General features: G+C 40.6%; 1 non-coding gene across 1 annotated transcript; it reads left to right on the top strand.

The window, feature by feature from the left end:
• The first annotated feature begins 521 nt into the window (after positions 1–521).
• On the top strand, positions 522–625 carry LOC148545218 (small nucleolar RNA R71). Its single transcript, XR_015900597.1, has one exon. It is a non-coding gene; the product is annotated as a small nucleolar RNA R71 (small nucleolar RNA).
• Positions 626–5,709: the final 5,084 nt, after the last annotated feature.

Genomic DNA, 5,709 nt, shown 5'->3' on the forward strand with positions numbered 1-5,709 from the left:
AGTAAGTGTTTTGTGTGGCTTGGTATGATCTTTGGTTGGAGTTTTGGTATGTGGACTTGTTATGTTGGTTTTGCTGGTTTCCCCACCCAAAGTTTGGGTGGTTTTTCCAGCCTGGGTTGTAAGTGTTGGAATGTGGATCATATGGTTGCCTTTGTTGATTTCCTACATAATTGGCCTCTTCCCAATCACCTCCTTCAGTACTTTCTTCCTCTTGATCTTGTGTGTGTATTGCAGCCACTTGTTTTGTTTCTAATTTCCTAGTGAGCTCTGCTAGTTGCTTGGCAAACACCTTGTTTTGGGCTAGAATTGTATCAACATGGTTCAGCTCCATGACTCCCTTAGTGTTGTGTCTCTCTGATGCATAGTAGTACTCATTCTCAGCCACTGTCTCAATCACTTCAATGGCTTCTTCCACAGTCTTTTTCCTGTTCAATGAACCTCCTGATGAATGGTCTACAGCCTTCCTTGATTCATAAGACAGTCCATCATAGAAAATATGCAATTGCACCCAGTCATGGAACATGTCTGGTGGGCATTTCCTTGTCAAATCCTTGAATCTCTCCCATGCCTCGTAGAGAGTTTCACCATCTTGTTGTCTAAAAGTCTGAACCTCAGATCGAAGCCTATTGACCTTTTGTGGGGGGTAGAAACGTGCCAGAAATTTGCTTTCCACCTCGTCCCATGTTGTTAGGCTCCCCCTTGGGAATGATTCCAGCCACTTAGCTGCCTTGTCCCTAAGTGAAAATGGGAACAAAAGCAGTTTATAGGCATCTTCCTGGACTCCATTGGACTTCACAGTGTCGCAAATTCTCAGGAATTTTGTGAGATGTTGGTTTGGGTCTTCATTAGCACTCCCACCAAATGAACAATGATTCTCCACAAGTGATATTAGCTGTGGTTTGAGCTCAAAATTGTTGCCTGAATGGGTGGTTTCTGGATGCTGCTACCACAATTCCCAGAGGTTGGGTTTATGTATGAACTAAGAACCCTCCTCTCAGGAATGGCATTGTTTCCATCAGCTCTCTCATGGTGGTGAACTTCTCTATCCATGTTGAGATCTAAAGCTTCCTCAAAATTGTCCTCAGATTTTCCTTCAGATTCCTCTTCTCCCAGTACTCTCTTCCCTCTTGCTTCCCTTCTAAGTCTATGAAGGGTCCTCTCTGGTTCGGTATATGGAGGAGTTGATGTCTCTCCTCTCCTACCTATCATACAAGAACACAGCACAGGCAACAAACAAGTGAAATACTCTTGGTTAATGGAAGAGTATGGTTAGAGCAGTTGAGGAATTAATTCAAACAGTTAGTGAGTCAGTGAGTTAGTTGCTTGAATTTAAAGGCATAAAGAAAGAAAGCATGTAACAGAGTGCAGAAATTAAAATTCAACAAGTAACTTGTACTGAATTAATCAAAACAAAAAAAATGCTCAATCTAGTTAACTTCCAATTTGAGAATTGTCAATCGAAAACCAATCCCCGGCAACGGCGCCATAAACTTGATGCGCATAAACTTGTTATGCTACGATTTAGGAAATTGCACGATCGGCAAAATTCCTTCCGGCAAGTGCACCGGCTATCGTCAAGTAAAAACTCACAATAGAGTGAGGTCGAATCCCACAAGGATTGGTTGAGTGAGAAATTCGGATTAGAAGTGTGTTCTAGTTGAGCGGAATCAAGATTTAGATGAGAATTGCGGAATGTAAAATTGGCGGGAAACGTAAATGACAAGAAATTTAAATGGCGGAATCTTAAATTGCATGAATTAAAGAGCAGAAGCTAAATTGCTGAAATTAAAATGGAATGGGGGTGATTGCATGAATTGAGTTGCAGAATGTAAAGAGAAAGTGGAAATCGGAAATGGGGAATTCATTGGGTTATAGGAGATATTGAGATCTCCGAATCAAAACATGTTTATCTCTTCCTCAACCAATGCGTTCATTGAATTTTACTTGGCAATCTTATATGATTGGATCCCAATCCCTTGGCTCACCAATTCTCTCTAAAAACAAACAAATTCCCAATCCCTTGGTTTAAATGTTCATAAGAAGAGATGATGCTCGATCACTGATTTTACCACACAGTTTCATGAACCACAATTTGGTAGGATTACATGTCACAATATCCATCCAAACCCCAATCCAATTCACTGTGAGAAAGCTTCTCTAGCATGAATCCTCCATTCCTTTCCCAAGGTTCCGAAGGATTCCAATTATGGGTAGTTTCTCTCCCAAGACAACTACCCAATGGAATTAGATCGAGAAGCTTTCTAACAAAATTCAAGAGAAAAGATTGAAGAAGAAGATAAACTATTATTGATTCATTGAATTACAATAGAGCTCCCTAACCCAATGAAAAGGGGTTTAGTGAGTCATAGCTCTGAATTCAATTACAAAGATATGAAAACTAGCCAAATGAAAAGGTAAAAAGTCCTTCCTAACTTAAATTCTATCCTATTTATACACTTTCTATATTGAGCTTCTGTTGTGTTTCTTGGGCTTTGAGGCCTCTCCCTGCTTTCCTTTTGCCTTGGGTTTATGATCCATAATCTTGATGAGGCTGTTGATCCAAATTCTGTAACATTCATTGAGCCAACTTAGTGATAATCAAATAATGACACATGACTCAATAAATTGAAATTTCAGACTCATCAATCCTTCAGGCCCAATCCCATAAACCATGATATTCAATTGGGTTTCATACCAAAGTTTAAGTTAATGTTTGTGCTCAAATACTAACTTAAACCGCAATATTTTTGGCCCAGAAACCTTTTCCAAGAGTGGCGTTTAAGTTGCAGTTTAAGCTTAAACTGCAGCTTAAACGCCAGACACTTCCAGTGATGCCTTTTGTAGAAGCACGTTTAAGCTTCAGTTTAAGGTTAAACTGAAGCTTAAACGTGGAAATGGAAGAAGGCAGCCCTGGAGGGTAACTTAGTCGAACACGTTTAAGCTTCAGTTTAAGGTTAAACTGAAGCTTAAACGTGGAGATAGAAAAGGCAGCCCTGGAGGTCGAACACGTTTAAGCTCCAGTTTAAGGTTAAACTGGAGCTTAAACGTGGAAATAGAGAAAGCCATCCTGGAGGTCGAACACGTTTAAGCTCCAGTTTAAGGTTAAACTGGAGCTTAAACGTGGAAGCTGAGAAAGGTAGCCCTGGAGGTGTCGAACACGTTTAAGCTCCAGTTTAAGGTTAAACTGGAGCTTAAACGTGGAAATGGAGAAAGCAACCCTGGAGGGAGAAAACTTGGTCGAACACGTTTAAGCTCCAGTTTAAGGTTAAACTGGAGCTTAAACGTGGAAATGGCTCCCTGGTGCATTTCCCATTTCTGGCGTTTAACCTCCAGTTTAAGGTTAAACTGGAGGTTAAACGTGGAAATGCTTCCTGAGTGGCATTCTCATTCTGGCGTTTAACCTCCAGTTTAAGGTTAAACTGGAGGTTAAACGTGGAAATGCTTCTTTGGTGAGACTTTCATTCTGGCGTTTAACCTCCAGTTTAAGGTTAAACTGGAGGTTAAACTTCAGTTTCAGCATTTCTTAGCCTTCATGATTCTGGCGTTTAAGCTCCAGTTTAGGCTTAAACTGGAACTTAAACTCCACATGTGATATTCAAGCTTCCTTTATTGATTTTGTTGCTTCCTTGCCTAGCCTCTTCTTCCCTGAAATCATCCAAACAATTGCATCAAAGTCTTGCAAAATTTCATGAGAAATCTTCCATTCATAGCATTCAAGTAATATAACTAAAACTCATGGAATTTGCATCAAAATCATACTGTTTGGATGGTTCATTGCTTTGTTATTCTTTTAACCATTCTTGGTTACTTTAAGCTCAAGAAAATGCATAAAACAACTAAAACTAACAAAAAAATGCTAGTGAAACTAGCCTAAGATGCCTTGGCATCAAATACCACAGACAAGGTTTAGACTTTCCGGATCCCAGGAATGCTGCCAATGATTCTAGCCTATACCACGAAGATACTAATCTCACGGACTCGGTCCGTGTATTAGATATCCAAGAGATACGCACTCAAGCTGTCGCCCAATGACTACGTTGAGCCCAAATAGAACGGGAGTGGTTGTCAGGCACGCGTTCATAGAATTGAGAATAATGATGAGTGCAACAGATCATCACACTCTCTATATTGAAGTACGAATGAGTATCTTAGAATAGAATCAAGCGCGATTGAATAGAAAACAGTAGTAATTGTATTAATCCATTGAAAGACAGCAGAGCTCCTCACCCCCACCTATGGGGTTTAGAGGCTCATAATGTAGAAGATACAATATGAAGTGTAAAATGTCATGAGTTGCAAAAATGAATCTCTAAAAGTAGCTTTTATACTAAACTAGTAACTTAGGTTTACAGAAAATGAGTAACTAAGTGTAGATAGTGCAGAAATCCACTTCCGGGACCCACTTGGTGAGTGTTTGGGCTGATCTTTCAAGCTTTCACATGCATCTGCTTCATATTGGAGTTAAACGCCACCCTGGGTGCCAAAATGGGCATTTAACGCCAAGAATTATGCTAGTTCTGGCATTTTACGCCAGAAAGTTTTAGGCTGGTTTTCAACGCAAGTTTGGGCCATCAAATCTCGGGCAAAGTATGGACTATTATATATTGCTGGAAAGCCCAAGATATCTACTTTCCAAAACGCAACTAAGAGAGCGCCAATTGGGCTTTTGTAGCTCCAGAAAATTTACTTCGAGTGTAGGAGGGTCAGAATCCAACAGCATCTGCAGTCCTTTTTCAGCCTCTGAATCAAATTTTTGCTCAGGTCCCTCAATTTCAGCCAGAAAATACCTAAAATTATTGAAAAACACACAAACTCATAGTAGAGTCCAGAAATGTGATTTTTGAATAAAAACTAATAAAAATAGAATAAAAAGTAAATAAAACATACTAAAAACTATGTAAAAACAATGCCAAAAAGGGTATAAATTATCCGCTCATCAGCAATCCACGCGTACGCATGCATCGACGCGTGCGCATGGGAGTGGTGAAATGGAAATGACGCATGCGCGTGTCTCCATGCGTACGTGTGGATCGACGCGTGCGCGTGGGACTGGTGAAATGGAAATGACGCGCACGCGTGTCTCACGCGTGCGCGTCGATGGGTTATGTTGAGAGTGATGTGTACGCGTCATGTGTGCGTACGCGTGTGTTGGTTTGCGTGAAAGGCACAATGTTAGCGCATTATAGGCGCAACTCTCTGGAATTTGGCTTGGAGGTGAAAATTTGCAATCCATGCATACGCGTGGGTGGCGCATGCGCGTGGATGGTCGAAAATGCTTGGGTCATGCGTACGCGTGGATGTTGCTCTGTTTTACAAAAAATTTTCTATGTTTTTTTGCACCAAACCAAGCCTTCCAAACCTCCAAACAGCTACCCAAACACCATAAACCCTATTTAACGTACCAAACTACCAAATAAACTCCACAAATCAATCAAAACATGAAATTAAACTATTTTTGCCAATATTTACAAAAGAGAAAATGAAAAGATTTTACCATGGTAGGGTGTCTCCCACCTAGCACTTTTGTTTATTGTCCTTAAGTTGGACTTATGGGGAGCTCCTCTGAAGGTGGCTTGTGCTTGAATTCTTCTTGGAACTCCCACCAATGCTTGGTTCTCCATTGTAACCTAAGATTTCTCATGAGTTGCACCAAGTCCTGATGGAGTTCTTCACAAGCTTGGTGCTCCCAAAGTCGATCCTCTTCTTGTA

The sequence above is a fragment of the Arachis ipaensis genome, chromosome B9, assembly GCF_059453495.1.
Source record: "Arachis ipaensis isolate K30076 ecotype BB chromosome B9, ASM5945349v1, whole genome shotgun sequence".
Lineage (NCBI taxonomy): Eukaryota > Viridiplantae > Streptophyta > Magnoliopsida > Fabales > Fabaceae > Arachis > Arachis ipaensis.